Below are 17,492 nucleotides of genomic sequence, written 5' to 3'. Positions count from 1 at the left end.
AGCTCGCCAAATATTACCTACATAACCTAAAAAATTTTTGAAAAATTAAAAATTTTTCAATTTTTATCCAAAAATCTGAAAAAAAACCAGTATATTTTTGGGCATCAATGTATGTTCATAATTTTTTTCAGATTTTTTAAAGAAAATATCGCTCAGTAAACACTAAAAATATGAGGAAGGGAACCAAAAAATGGGTTTTTTTAGAATTTTGAGCAGTTTCCGGCGAGAAAATGGCAAAACTATCCCCGGCATTCAAAAGAACGGAAAAAAATACACTAAAAAAAATTTTGTCGGAGCTAGCCAAAAATTACCTACATAACCTAAAAATTTTTTGAAAAATTCAAAATTTTTCAATTTTAATCCAAAAAATCTGAAAAAAAAAACCAGTATATTTTTGGGCATCAATGTATGTTCATAATATTTTTCAGATTTTTTAAAGAAAAGATCGCTCAGTAAACACTAAAAATATGAGGGGGGAACCAAAAAAATGGGTTTTTTCGAATTTTGAGCAATTTCCGGCGAGAAAATGGCAAAACTATCCCTGCCATTAAAAAGAACGGAAAAAAATACACTAAAAAAAATTTTGTCGGAGCTAGCCAAAAATTACCTACATAACCTAAAAATTTTTTGAAAAATTCAAAATTTTTCAATTTTGATCAAAAAAATCTGAAAAAAAAACAGTATATTTTTGGGCATCAATGTATGTTCATAATTTTTTTCAGATTTTTTAAAGACAAGATCGCTCAGTAAACACTAAAAATATGAGGGGGGAACCAAAAAATGGGTTTTTTCGAATTTTGAGCAATTTCCGGCGAGAAAATGGCAAAACTATCCCAGCCATTCAAAAGAACGGAAAAATATACACTAAAAAAAATTATGTCGGAGCTCGCCAAATATTACCTACATAACCTAAAAATTTTTTGAAAAATTCAAAATTTTTCAATTTTGATCCAAAAAATCTGAAAAAAAAACCAGTATATTTTTGGGCATCAATGTATGTTCATAATTTTTTTCAGATTTTTTAAAGAAAAGGTGGCTCAGTAAACCCTAAAAATATGAGGGGGGGAACCAAAAAAATGGGTTTTTTCGAATTTTGAGCAATTTCCGGCGAGAAAATGGCAAAACTATCCCTACCATTAAAAAGAACGGAAAAAAATACACTAAAAAAAATTTTGTCGGAGCTAGCCAAAAATTACCTACATAACCTAAAAATTTTTTGAAAAATTCAAAAAATTTTTCTGGCGTCAATTTTGATCCAAAAAATCTGAAAAAAATCAGTGTGATTTTGGGTATAATAATGTACACTCACAATTTTTTTCACATTTTTTAAAGCAAAAGATCGCTCCAAAAAAATGTTTTTCGAAAAAACACATTTTTTTCGATAGGGGACACCTGGGGTCACATAGGGAGCTAAAAATTTGGTTAGGGGGTTTTTGAATTATGTACTTTTGATTGCCCAATCCCAACTAAGAATCCAGCCGAGTGCAGATTTTACCATCTTATCCCGCTATAGCCTTTGTTGATTAGTTAGAAGTTAGAGGATACTTCAAAAAACAAAAGTGATATGGCACCAAGTTGCGCTTTCTGCATTTTAGGGGTGAAATCCACCTTTTTTTTAATGATAAAAATGCAGATTTCAGCATTCTGGCTCAAGCAATATTGTTTAATTAAGTAAAATAAATATTTTTTTACATTTATGTGCATGATTTATAATTTTTATTAATTTTTTAAACCTTATAGCCACCAAAAATCAGAAAATTTAAAAAAAATCGACAATCACGAAAAAAATTAATCTTTTATATTTCCAAAAAGGCAGTCACTGAAGGTTTTCACCCCTGATTTCGTTGAACCTCCATCAATTTTCATGAAAATTGGTAAGTAGTTAGAGGATACCTCAAGAAACAAAAATTATGTGGTACCAACTTGCGCTTTTATCCTGGGGGTGGATGTTACCCCTTCTCATTGGTGAACACTATTTTATTAAAAATAACCCCATAATTAGATAGAGGAGTACATTCTAAGCAAACTTTCTTTTATCAAGTTTATAAATTTTTTATTTAAATAATATTTCATAATTTAATAAAATATTATTGGTACAGTAAAACCTGACAATAACGGCCACTAAAAATAGAAAACAATTGGCCGTTATAGAAATGTGGCCGCTAATGCTAGGTTTCCTTTTCCACAAATACATAAAATATAATTGAAAATTTATTTATTTTAGTAATTAAAGCAAATCTAATTAAATATAATTCTACAAACAAACGGAACATACTAAAACTAAATTCAATTTACTACAATATAAAACAATATCTATACGAAAAAACAACTACAAGAAAAACAGAATTTTTGTTTGTTTTACATTTTTTTAGATAAACGAAACATACTAAAACTAATTTAATATAGGTAATACATAATATAAAACAACATACTATAGCTACTACGAAAAATACGCTTATCACTAAAGTATCGTCGTGCTTCCATGCTATATTCAACAAAACCAACTTGGTAGGGCCTTTAATTAGATATCGCAAATCACTTTGGCTGATTTTGTCTGCATATATATTATGTTTGAGGAATCCCTTTTTTTGTGAGACTGGATATAGGACATTTCTCAAGTATGAATTCACATTCATGGTATATCGTTGCTATACAGGGATAATAATCTGTGCAATGTTATGGTACAGGCTACGTTAAATATGAAGTAAATGTGGAAGATATACACTGGTTATTCATTTCAATTTAATTTGATTGTTTTTTAATCGTTTACAATATTTAAAATAATTAATAATTAAATAAAGTTAGGGATTTCAAAAATAAATTCAGTTCTCACTGGCAGGGTGGGAAATAATAAAGTGCCATACAATAGCATTTCATTACAATGCTCATTACAGGCATTACAGGCTGCTCCGTTTGAGAAAACTCATACTCTCAAACTTTGAGAAAACACTCATTCAATTTCGACCAACCCTGTATTAGCTAAAATTAAACGTTTTGCTAGATTAATAATTTTTAACAATAATAGATTATATTAAAAATCACTTGAACATAAATTGATTTTCTGATGTCAAATCACTACAATTATACAGGGGGTGAATATTGCTATGAAATTTGAAAATAAAAACGTAATTATCTTTTAAACTACTTCGTATAACATCACAAAACCTGATATTTTAAGAAATAAAACATAGAGCAGAATCCAAAAATGTAAAAATATACAGGGTGTTCCATTAAACAAAAGATAATTTTGTTTCACCCTGTCAATATGGGTGGCCCTGTATATTTGGAAATGTATTTAAATTTTGATATTATCTATGCCCCAATCTCAACTAAATAAACTTTTTTCGTATCTCTTACAACAAACGACTAATTGGACTTCCCACAACCTGTATACATACAAAATCTCCGCTATAAAATTTTTTCAAAGAAAATGTTATTGGTTTTTTTTAAATAACTCCGTTAAATTTTGAAATATGAGATTTATCCAAAAACCATTACAAAGCTAAGTAAAAGTTCTATAACACTGTATTAAACATAATTTTCTAAATCCTTTATTTTTTTTTTAAATACAAGGTGAAAGGGCCCCGGTTACATGGTTCTCGCAGTAAAATTTAGGTTTTAAATGTTTTTATCTCGGTTATTTTTTGTCGTAAAAAAATATTAAAAAAAGAAAAAGCTTAAATAAAGTTAAAACTAAAATGTTGTTCTCTACCATTTAAGTATATCGAGAATTTTTGGAGTTATTATCAAAAGAAAATGAAATTCACGAAAATTTGAAAAATTCTAATTTTTTTTAATCGTATTTTTTTTTCAAAAATATGCGTTCTAAACCGGTTAAAATTGTTGAAGTTATTACTCATGTTAAAATAAATAAAGTTTTAAATGGGTTACTATAAATTTTAATTTTTGTGGAAATGACGTATGTTTCATTTTTTATTCTTCCCTAAAAATCTGAAAGGGTCGTCTTATTTCCATCATAACTTGCTTAATTTTGATGCTATCGACTTCTTATATAGCTTTTTGATAGTTACCTTTAAGTACTTTATTAAAATGTTTAATATCTATATTTAACAAAGTGCATCGTTTTCCTGTTATTTAAGCTTGAATACTAAGATTTGAGTACTCGCGGAAAAAAATATACATTCAATTGCATATAACTCACTTTGTATATGTAATAAAGGATTTTTCGAATAAGGAGCTTATTTATTTTTATATTATCTTCGATTTTGGTAATAACAACTTTTTTGAAGAAACTTATGGTTTTTGAGTTATTTATGAAAAACTGCTTTAGAACATGGATTTTTTCAGGAAAAATCAAAACTTTTGATCTTTAATAACTCAAAAACTATTGATTTATTGAAATAACTTTATATAACAAATTTTACTTATAATTTGTCCCTCTATCGATTAGTGGTATTATTTTTAATAAAATAATTTCCACCCCCGAGAAGGGGTGGCATCCCCCCCAGGGTAAAAGCGCAAGTTGGCACCATGTCACCTTTGTTTCTTGAGGTATCCTCTACATACTTACCAATTTTCATGAAAATCGATAGAGGTTCAACGAAATCGGAGGTGAAAACCTTCATTGACTCCACTATATGCCCATTGTTCGTCATAGTCGTAGGAACTTAAATTTGGCGTGTAGCTTAAAAAATCAAAGAAATCAAAGACACTATAAATGTATTTATTGTAATTTCCTAGCGGCAACATACATACAACATGTACGATAATAGGCCTATATTGTGTGGTCTCGTTTTATGCGGTGGATACGTTCTACAGAAAAGCGTATATAAAAAAATCGCTAAAAAAAAGACTTTACTTGCGTTGAAAAAGTAGGGATACGTTCCGTAGTTTTCTAAAATCACATAAAATGGTGGACGTTTTTCCACCAAAAAATTGTTTGTATCTGTTTGATGTTATTTTTCTCCATTAGGCCAAATAAAATCTTAAAGAAGGAATTGAAAACGCAGACTAACGATATTGAAATTGCAAAAACTTCTTTTAATGAAACATAAAACTTTATGACACTTAATTAAATGTTTCAATCCAGAAATCAAAATTTGCTGTTTATTATACTGCAACTTGAAATCAGCAACATTTAAACTCTTAAATACTTAAACACTTAAATTTAATTTCAAAAGAATTACAGGTTATACCTTTCAATGCGAAACTCAGATTGCTGTAATAGCTACATGCTACATCATGGATCAAGGGGAATACCCGAATTGCAAACCCTCAGATTAATGACATCTGGATGGGAATAGTTAATATTAATTATACTAGTGCGGCCGATATGTGAAACAATTGCACATTTAATGATACAAGCATATAATTTGCACCACATATACTACACATATAAAGGTTCAAATTTAGATATGAGGCCATCTCAGATTTTGTCTTTTACAAAAATAGCGGGCGTTCAAAATGGCGGCTATACTTATGTGTTTAATAGTACCATAACTTTTGAACGAAAAGTCCGATTTCAACCAAATTTGGTATATAGGTTTTCTTTTTGATTTACAAGAGGGATATGGTGAACCGGAAGAATCGCTTTACCAGAAGTTGTGTTTTTACTGGTTGTTTATGTAAAAATATGTTTTTTTTTCAATTTTTTCCCTCTGTATATATTAATTTTTCAAAAAGGTAATACCGCAATTGAAAAGAGCGTAAAAATATTTTGTAGAAAATATTTTGAACTTTTTAGTTATGTTAATTATCATTTAATAAATGCATAACGTATCATCACAAGTACCTATGTGTGGCAAATTCGTGCAAACATTATAAGAATTATTGTGGATTTAATGGTAGAAGCATATAATTTGGACCACATATACTACACACATCAAGGTTCAAATTTAGATATAAGGCCATCTCAGATTTTACCTTTTACAAAAATGGCGGGCATGCAAAATGGCGACTATACATATGTGACTTATAGCACGATAACTTTTGAACGAAAAGTCCGATTTCAACCAAATTTGTTATATAGATTCTTATTTTGATGTGTTAGACCAAGGTCTTGAACCGGAAGAATCGATTTACCAGAAGTTGTGTTTTTCCTGATTTTTATGTAAAAACATGTTGTTTTTTTACCAATTCTTTCACCCTGTATATATTAATTTTTCAAAAAGTTAATACCGACGTTGAAAAGAGCATAAAAATATTTTCTAGGAAATATTTTGAACTCTTTAGTTATATTAATTACCAATTAATAAATGCATAACGTATCTTAACATGTACCTATGAACCTATGTGCGGCGCATTCGTGCAAATAATATAAGAATTAGATAGATAGATAGATAGACATTTATTGTTTTTAAAAACTACAGTTTTATAACAATGAGTTTAGTAAGTACAGAATATAACTAACAACTAGTCTAGAACATAAATAACTATTAACAAATTTAAACAAAAGTTAAGCGCTATCACTAACTGAAATGGAGAACTTGGTTTTTTTAATAAACACCAATGAAGGAGAAACTGAAGTACAGAATATAACTAACAACTAGTCTAGAACATAAGTAACTATTAACAAATTTAAACAAAAGTTAATCGCTATTACTAACTGAAATGGAGACTTGTTTTCTTAAATAAACACCAATGAAGGAGAAACTGAAGCTTATTCATTTAAAACAAAAGATCTAAGTTTTATGATATTCCAAATATATATTGAAATTGCTTTCAGAGATATTATAGTTACATTATTAAGACAACCAATAAGGTCGGTGCAATTATTAAGGGGGGCCATATTAACCGGTTTCATTGAACTGTAAATGGGACATTCAAACAGTAAATGTTCAAGAGTTTCCAACTTGTTTGTGTTACAAATAGTACAGATTTCAGATGGTCGTATATGATATGTTATACCATTATAGGTAAATTTTAACACATGGCGATTAGATGTTCGAAGTTGCGCCATGGCACGAATGTATTTTATGGGAATTTGAAATTCCAGATATTTCTGTACTGAGGTATCTACGGATAAATGTTTGTAAATAGTTGAGAATGTTGACATGGAGACTGCTTGAATGTCTTCTTGATGAAGCATATCCATATACTTTTTTAACATGCTTTTCTTGTTTTTTAATAGCCAATCAGAGATGTTTTCATCCCAAGAAAATTCATAATCTAATATTTGAAAATATTGCTTAAACTGTGAAACCCAGTTGTATCTGTTCGTATTTATTGAATTATTTGCTGAAGAAATTTGAAGCTGACGCAGAAAACAAATAAGAGGAAGTCTTAAATCATGCATTTGCGATAGCTTGATAAGCCAATTTAAAGTTAGCTTGAAAATAGTAAAAGAAATTTTTACTCTTCCTGTCTCCAACCTAACAGCATAATCAGGTGTATTGATACTGAGATGTAAAAGTTTTTTAAAGAAAGTTATTTGTATTCTTTCTAACTGGTCAGCATATCTCATTCCCCAAACGGGCACACAGTTCATAACAAGGCTTTGAACTAGCGAATCGAAAAGTTGCACACGAGATGTCCAAGAATTCATTTTGGTTTTAGCCATTAAACCTATCACGTTACCAATTGCGTGTTTTGCTCTTTCCACTGTTGTATCGGCCATTGCTTTAAAAAGTGATGTTGTGGTTAGGGTGACTCCAAGATATACAAATTTGTTAACAACTTCTATTTTTTCATTCTTATATAGGAACTTAACGCCTTTATTGCCAATTTGACCGCTTCGGGCAAATGGAAGAATTTTGGTTTTGCCAACATTTACAGTTAGCTGGTTTTTGTCACTGTATTTTTCTAGATAACTTAAATTTTTACCGAGTTCAACTTCCGAGTCACAAAGAATGACCAAATCATCAGCATACAATAGCATTATTATTTGATTTTGGCTATCAATGGAGATACCTTGTGATCCTTGACTAATAAAAAACTGTTCTATATCCGCAATAAATAAACTAAATAATAGTGGACTCTAAGGTTCACCCTGTAAGACTCCTGTTGAAATATCAAATGGTCTTGTGTAGCCGTTTGGAGTTTTGATGTACATCCTAGCATTATCATAAATGTTTTTCAAAATGGCTATTATTTTAGAACTCACCCCAAGGCCAAATAGCTTTTGCCACAGCAAATGATGGATAATGGAGTCAAAAGCCCGCTTATAATCTACAAAGGCAGCGTACACTTTGCGTTTTTTCAGTCGTAGTTGCAGTTGTACAGCAGAAGTGAGGGTGAATACATTATCAATGCAACCCCTTGATCCCCTGAAACCCGACTGACATTCGGGAAGAACATTATTTACTTCAACCCAATCTCTGAGTCTGTTTAACAAAATATTAGTAAATATTTTTTCAACACAATTAAGTAAGGCAATACCTCTATAGTTTGCTGGATCATCTCTGTTGCCCTTTTTAAATATCATAGTAAAAATGACTTCACTCCAGTTATGCGGCGTAATGGTTGTTTCCAGTATTCTATTAAACATGCCCGTTAAATACAGTATCCAATTATTTGGAAGATTTTTAAAGAATTCATAAGAAATATGGTCAGTTCCAGGTGCTTTACGATTGGGACAGTTATTTAGGACTCTATATATTTCGTCACTGGTTATAATAGCGTCAAAAATGGGATGTCTTGCATCAAAAAAACGGGCATTATGATATAGTTTTGGGGGATATATATTCGAATAAAATTGCTCCCATACGTCTACATCGATAAAAGAAGTATTGTGATTTTTCCGAAATTTCCTAATCACTGACCAGAATGTTTTGGAGTCCCTGCTGTTTGCAAGTTGAGAATACAGGTTATGAAAATATATATGTTTTTTCTTTTTAATTATTTGTCTATAGGCTTTTTTTGATGTCAAAAAATTTGTTTTATAGGGGTCGCGGAAGTTATTTGATTTAGCTGTTTTGAGGCTTTGTTTCATGTTGTTTTTAGCTGAGGTACATTCATGATCAAACCATGGAGGACTTTGCCTGATACACGACGGGAAAGATTTTTCTTTACAAAGTTGTAATTGCGAAGCAGTTTCTTTGACATTAGATTATTGTATAGTTCCTGTGCATCAATATTTATAGAAAGAGACGTTTTATTCGAATGTTGCATAGAAATTTTATAGAAAAAGGCAAGGTCAGTATTCCATTGATATATAGTTTTTTTTTTTATAGGAAGTGCTTTTTTGAAACGACTTTCTCGAAAAAAGTCGGAAACGCAAGTTACCAGTATACCAAAGTGGTCAGAAGGGCTGTTATGGTTCATTACACATAAATCTTGGATAATAGGTATTGCACTGTTCTGGATAAATGCTAAGTCAATTACACTATTTCCAGCTTTGCTAATGTGAGTAAATTGTGCCGGTGTATCAGACTCAGTCCTCCCATTAAGTAGACAGAAAGAGTTGGTGTTCATGAAGTCAATAATATGGCGCCCCTTAGTATTTAAAACCATGTCATTGCTTAGACGATACTCCGATAGATTTGTGCCCTCCAGCATCTCTGGCGGAACTTCTCCAATATCTGATATTCTACTGTTAAAGTCACCGCCAATTAGAAGCGGAACATCGAAATGGTTTTCTAGAATTTCCGACAGAGATACTTGAAAAAGTTCTAGAATATACACAATATCTAAGGACGGTTTAAAATATACTGTGCAAATAATAATAGACTCTTCCGAAGGAGAAACCAGTCTGCAAAATAGCCACCACGGTGTTTTTTCTAAAATTACACAGTTGTATACATTTTTATAAAATATGTAGATACCACCGCTTGCTCTGCCCACGGATTTCTCTTTAGAAGCAGGACTACTTATAACATTATAGGATGACAAAACAATTGACAAATTATTACACTCATTAAGTAGCCATGTTTCAGTAAGACATAAAACCGAAAAATCATCGTAATCTCTAACAAATTCATCCAGATTGGCAAATCCTTGACAGTTCCAAAATACTATTTTGAATGATTGCTATTCAGGTACAGATGAGTTTGCCCCACATAAAGCAGGCTTTGAAGTCTTGAGTCCCTTTTCACGTCTAGGTGATTCCTGTTCCTCTCTATCACGTTTGGTTGTTCCTCTTGTAGTAATTCTAGGTATTTTGTTTATGTATCTAATCGTTAAATTTTTCTCCCCATTATCTATACGACTTTGTAGCTCTGTTCGTAATTCAGCTAGATATTTTGACTGGCAAGGTGTCAGATCTTGTTTTATGTATATGTTTGAGTTTGAGTTTTGATTCAGTTTAGATTTATTTTTAAGAACAAAAAGGGCATCTTCACTGGACATCATAGTAACTTTCAGCGGCCTTGGTTTCATATCTTGGCGAGGAAAGCCAAGCCGGCGATGCGAAGCTATTTGTAAGTTAGGAGCTACCTGATTTAATATTTGTTGTGCATTAACTTCATCGGATTCTGTATTTTCTGGAACACCCATGAGCAAAACATTTTTTTCCCTTTGTTTTCTATCAGCCAGCTCTATAAGGATATTTTCGAGAGGAGAGGATTCTATTTTCTGGATTTTAATTTTTAGCTGTTCGTTTTCTCTTCTTAGAACCGCTATTTCCGAGATGCAAGCGTCAATTTTTGTCGACTGAGAATTTACTAAATTATGTAAGTCAGACATTCGAGTGTTACATGTTGCGATAGCGTTACTTAAATTAGCAAGCTGAGCCATAATTGCGTTGAAGTGCATTGTGCTAGCATCTGCTTCTGTGGTACAATTTTGACACTTCCATGTCAACAAGGTTGCAGGTGAAAAATTTAAGGGTTGAGGTTGAGCACAAACACCGTGCCATGTTGTTTTGCATCCAGAACATTCCAGTTTGCTACCATCTGTCGGTGTTATAATTTTATGGCATGCCTGACAATTTAAATCCATTATAGTAATATTAACCGTACTATTAAAGGTACCACTAATTACTTAAGTTTTTGTCTAAGGCAATACTCAAGTTTCAATTAAGTAGATCGCTGAAATGTAGATTGTATTTCTTGTTTAAAAATTGGGTTTTTCTCCTTACAGGTGTGTTTATAGTAAAAACTATTCAACTGTTCTAAGGCAATATTCTGGTTTCGATTGAGTAGAACGTTGAAATGTAAATTGTATTTCTTTTTTAAAAATTAAGTTTTTCTACTTACAGTTGTGTTTACAATAAAAACTGTTTAACTTTTAACTTATATTGGTTAAATTCACAAGCCACTATTAAACGATGTTACCTCTACGGCTGCTAGAACTAAACTGCATAAATACTGCATAAATAAATGCATAACGTATCATCACAAGTACCTATGTGTGGCAAATTCGTGCAAACATTATAAGAATTATTGTGGATTTAATGGTAGAAGCATATAATTTGGACCACATATACTACACACATCAAGGTTCAAATTTAGATATAAGGCCATCTCAGATTTTACCTTTTACAAAAATGGCGGGCATGCAAAATGGCGACTATACATATGTGACTTATAGCACGATAACTTTTGAACGAAAAGTCCGATTTCAACCAAATTTGTTATATAGATTCTTATTTTGATGTGTTAGACCAAGGTCTTGAACCGGAAGAATCGATTTACCAGAAGTTGTGTTTTTCCTGATTTTTATGTAAAAACATGTTGTTTTTTTACCAATTCTTTCACCCTGTATATATTAATTTTTCAAAAAGTTAATACCGACGTTGAAAAGAGCATAAAAATATTTTCTAGGAAATATTTTGAACTCTTTAGTTATATTAATTACCAATTAATAAATGCATAACGTATCTTAACATGTACCTATGAACCTATGTGCGGCGCATTCGTGCAAATAATATAAGAATTATTGTACATTTAATGGTAAAAGCATATAATTTGGACCACACACACTACACATACAAAGATTCAAATTTAGATATAAGGCCATCTCAGATTTCGTCTTTTACAAAAATGGCAGGCATTCAAAATGAATCTACCGCACATAGGTACGTGTGAAGATACGTTATGCATTTATTAAATGGTAATTAACATAACTAAAAAGTTCAAAATCTTTCCTAAAAAATATTTTTACACTATTTTCAATGGCGGTATTACCTTTTTGAAAAATTAATATATACAGGGTGAAAGAATTGAAAAAACAACAACATATTTTTACATAAAAAACAGTAAAAGCACAACTTCTGGTAAACCGATTCTTCCGGTTCAAGACCTCGATCTTATTCACCAAAAAAAAAAGAAACTTGATACCAAATTTGGCTAAAATCGGACTTTTCGTTCAAAAGTTATCGTGCTATTAGTCACATATGTATAGCCGCCATTTTGAATGCTCGCCATTTTTGTAAAAGGCAAAATCTGAGATGGCCTCATATCTAAATTTGAACTTTTGTATGTGTAGTATATGTTGTCCAAATTATATGACTCTACCATTAAATATACAATAATTCTTATAATATTTGCGCGAATCTGCCACATATAGGTACATGTGAAGATACGCTATGCATTTATTAAATGGTAATTATAATTAACATAACTACAAAGTTCAAAATATTTCCTAAAACATATTCTTACGCTCTTTTCAATAGTGGTATTACCATTTTGAAAAATTAATATATACAGGGTGAAAAAATTGAAAATAAATTATTTACATAATATAAAATAGTTTTACATAAAAAACCAGGAAAAACAAAACTTCTGGTAAAACGATTCTTCCAGTTTATGGCATCGATCTTGTAAATCATAAAACGAACCTACGTACCAAATTTGGTTGAAATCGGATTTTTCATTCAAAAGATATCGTGCTATTAGTCATATATGTATAGTCGCCCATTTTGAATGACCGCCATTTTTGTAAAAGGCAAAATCTGAGATGGCCTTATATCTAAATTTGAACCTTTATTTGTGCAGTATATGTGGACCAAATTAAACGCTTGTATGATTAAATGTGCAATTCTTATAATATATTGCACGAATCTGCCGCACTATACTAGTTATTAATAATAGAAATTTTTGGATGAAATACAAACCGTATAACTTCAAAATCGCATTTAAAAAATCCGCATAAAAAGAGACCTTGCTGTATCGTGTAGTCGGATGACCTCGGACAGGGCGAAGTGCGTACGCATCTATGATACGCTCTGACTTAAATTAAAATTGGGGGTGAGTGGCGCGTATATTAGTACTAAACGAGATAATTTAATAATTATACATATTCAATATTTTCCCTCTCAACTCTGAAAAATTAACCGCTCTAAAAAATTTGCAAAGGAAGGAATCGCAACTGCAACAATTTAAGTCTTTACCATTTTGTAGAAAAGTTGACAATGGCCAAGATATTGAACAGTTCCTATAAAACCAATCCCCGCAAATTCTTACGCTTGTGCCTTTACTGCATACGTAAGACCTAAAAATTGATTTTAGGAAAAAATAAAGAGATCAAAATTGAATTAAATAGAATTCTCTAAATTTTTTTGAAGATATTCTTCTTTAGGCGCGATTCGATTGAGGGTAAAATTGTACATAAATCTGCGCGCCTGCGCACACAGACAGTATGTAGTTCCTTGGTAATCTTTCAAGATAGGTATTTATGTATCTGTATCCGTGCAAATAAGTCATTAAAAGAATATATTAGTGTTTTTAGTAAATGTATTATTTATTATAATTCTTGTGTTTTTAGATTTGTGTTTCTCTGTAGTAAAATAATAAAATATTATGTATTTGTCGCCTTGTTGTGTAATTATATCCGAAACTTACATGTCAATTAGAAGGACCTCGCTGGTGTAGTTGGTAGGGCGTTAGCTCCGAGATTGGAATGACGCGGGTTCAAATCCTGGGCGATTCATATTTTTTTTATTTTTGGTTGTTTTAATAAAAATTTTTTGAAAGTGGTAGATAAGAAAGTTAGTTTAATTTTTAAATGAAATACAAATAACCTGTTAAGTATATTTACTTCGTTGAAATTACCTATATAATAGAAGAATATCTTCGTACGTGCGTACAAAGTACACACACATTCTTTTTTGTGTAGGTATGTACATTTATCTCATAAAGTTAATAGAAAACGAGAAAATTCAATAATTATGCTTGTCACTATTTGTTTCCTTAACCCGGAAAATATCGAGCGCACGAAAAAAGTTATAAAAAAATTGTATGAAATCACATTTGCAATAATTTTAGTCCGTACCATTTTTGTCGAAAAGTTGATATGAGAAAGACGGGAGATATTGAGCAAAAATATTGGCTTTTAAATTCGAAATGGCGCATAACGCGGCGGGGGAATTCAATCTCGATTTTAAATCTACACTACTATTGACACCCTGCTAAATGTTAAAATAATAAAATTTGGGGTTGCTCGGCATGCAAGTTTAGGCCTTTTTCATCTATCCCGACTGGACTAATGTTGAAATAGAACAATGGCACTCCCTAACAAAAAATATTACAGTCCGTTTTACAATTTTAACACTAGTTTTAACGAAAACATATTTTTTATTAAAACGCGGTGTAAGTAAATAAAGTTCGCTTCATGCTTGACTGTTTGTTGGTGGTTTCAATCTGCATTTTAATATGAAATGTGTATAAACATAAAGTGCACATATGCAAATACACGTATATGTAATACTATCATGAATAAAAAAATTTCACTCAATTTTATTAATGCTTGAAAATAATATACTCGTATAGTTATTCAACTCTATCGTTGCCCATGCATGAAATTATTCACAAATTACTTTTTATACTAGATCTTTTTTACTCACAGTATCGCAAAATTAAACCGCTGGTCCATAGAAACCACAATAAGTTAAACAAGGATAAACAATACGGCATGTTTTTGATACCAAGTTTACTACTGACAATAATTAGCGCATTTGTTCTGTTTATTGGAATATACATAACATGTATAACTTAATGTCCGACTGGTATATTATTTGACAAATAACGACATGATTTCGAAGTCAGTTAAATATGATATAATGCCCTAGGGCGTTATTTTGAAAAATAACGCCCTTGAGCGTTAAATTTAAATAACTAGTTAAATACTGTCAAGTTGACAAATAAAAAGTAAAACTATGGTAACCACAATTACGTTACGACTATTGCTGCTACATGTACTTATTTGAAAACTACTTAATTCAAAATTCATTCAAATTTTTTGCATATTATAAAGAATAATTTAGTCGGACATTAAACGTTGAAGGCACCACGGGTATTATAGAAAATAACGCTTTCGGTCAACGTATACAGGGTGAGGCAAATAAAGGACCTATTAGAAATATCTCGAGAACTAAAGGCAACAGAATCATGAAAATTTGAGTGAAGGGGTTTTGAAGAGTCATCTATTTAATGAAAATATTTTCATCTATTTGCTACTTCCGGTTATACCGGAAGTTGCTTATAACTTCGTTTTTTTAAATGGGACACCCTGTATATTTTTACATTTTTGGATTCTCTTCGATGTCTTCTTTTTTAAAATATGAGGTTTTGTAATGTTATACAGGGTATTTTAAAAGATAATTACGTTTTTGTATTTATTTCGTAGCAACATTCATACCCTGTAGAAATGTAGTAGTTTGACATATAAAACTCTACTTACGTTCAAATGATTTTTAATATAATCTACTATTGCTAAGAATCATTAGTATAGCTAAATTTTTATTTTTAGTATACAGGGTTGGTCGAAACTCGGAATGAGTATTTTCTGAGTTTTCTTAAATGGAACACCCTGTATTTTAGTATTGTAATATTTTATGGTACTTTTTTATTTCTTAAGCATTCCCTATACCTAACTGCTTTAATTTGTGCTTAATTGTTAATCGCACCAACAATCTTAACTACGTAGGTATTTTCATAGCTAAACCATTATTGGTAATTTTAAGGATTAGTCTGGATTAATATGTATTTATTTCTGAAAAATTATTTGTGATTGAATTTTTTCACGGCCAACCTAATTCAATTTTACGTATTTTTTGTTGCAATTAATGTTTAGCTTGAATCACCAATAACTCACAAATTAAAGCAATAAGGTATAGGGAATACTTATAAAATAAAAAAGTACCATGAAATATAATTTCATCACAGTACTAAAATACAGGGTGTTCCATTTAAGAAAACTCAGAAAATATTCATTCAGAGTTTCGACCAACCCTGTATACTAAAATTTTAAAATTAGCTCTACTAATTATTCTTAACAATAGTAGACTATATTAAAAATCACTTAAACGTAAGCAGAGTTTTTAATGTCAACCTGTTACAATTCTACAGGGTGTGAATATTGCTACGAAATTAATAAAAAAACGTAAATATCTTTTAAAATACCCTGTATAATATTACAAAACCTCATATTTTAAGAAAGAAGATATTGAGGAGAATCCAAAAATGTAAAAATATACAGGGTGTCCCATTAAAAAAAAACGAAGTTATAAGCAACTTCCGGTATAACGGGAAGTTACAAACAGATGAAAATATTTTCATTAACTAGATCATCCTTCAAAACCACTTCATTCCAATTTTCATGATTCTGTTGCCTTTAGTTCTCGAGATATTTCTAATAGGCCAGTTATCTGCCTCACCCTATATACCTCGGGCCGAAGGCCCTCGATCTATACACCATTGACCTCAAGCGTTATTATCCTTATAATACCCTTGGTACCTTAATAACTATAATATTGTGTTTATTTTATAAAGTTATATTGTGTTAAATATATTATTTTTATAACATAGTTAAATATACAGTGAAGACGTTTAGGTTGAAATAAATTCATTTTCTCGAAAATGGGCGATTTTGGAGAAAAATCCCGAAACAGGTCAATTTTTATTTTTAAATTACTATTTTTTGGCATATGTATCATACTAGTGACGTCATATATCTGATCGTGATGACGTAGTCGATGATTTTTTTTAAATAAGAGTAGGGGTAATGTGATAGCTCATTTGAAAGGTTATTTAATTCTCTATTCAGTGATATAAACATTAACATAATTATTTATACAGGGTAAATTTTTTTAATTAAATTAATTGATACGAAAAGAGAAATGTATGCAATTTATTTAAGAGCACACAGAAGCGATCAACAGGTAGCAACAAACGCAGTCCAAGATTGCGAAAGTTCTGCCAACTTTCAAAAGTGAGGTAACAGTGCGTCGGTAATTCGACACTGACAGTGACGTTTATACTATCAAAAACAATAATTTTTCTACGGCCGTACTAAAAGAGCCACTTTCACGCACGCATTTCGTTTCCGAAAGTTGCACTTCCCCGCACGGCGTGCGGTTAAGTAAATTTTCACGCACGGTGCGGGAAAGTAAAACACCTTTTAATATGACATTATAATATATTATAATACATGCAATAAACTAATATTTAGATAATATTTACTAATTTATTTCAAATTTATCTTATTGTGTTCATGTTTTAATGAAATTAGCGCGATAATTCGATGAAATAAAATTATTTTGACATAATATTTAAAAGTCAGATCAGTAGACAATTACAATGGTTTTGAATCATCGTCATGGAAACCAATATCGTCGTCGTGGTAACCCATTATATTGAAAGTTTGGTTTTGACAAC

General features: G+C 30.8%; 1 protein-coding gene across 12 annotated transcripts in view; it reads left to right on the top strand.

Moving 5' to 3' along the window:
- The window catches only part of LOC114331473 (transient receptor potential cation channel trpm), a 1,429,758-nt gene that overhangs the window by 881,804 nt on the left and 530,462 nt on the right, over positions 1–17,492 (top strand). The gene's annotated exons all lie outside the window — the stretch shown is intronic.

This window comes from Diabrotica virgifera, chromosome 2 (assembly GCF_917563875.1).
Source record: "Diabrotica virgifera virgifera chromosome 2, PGI_DIABVI_V3a".
Lineage (NCBI taxonomy): Eukaryota > Metazoa > Arthropoda > Insecta > Coleoptera > Chrysomelidae > Diabrotica > Diabrotica virgifera.
Note: the sequence above shows the minus strand (reverse complement) of the source record. Positions and strands in the feature narration are given on the sequence as shown.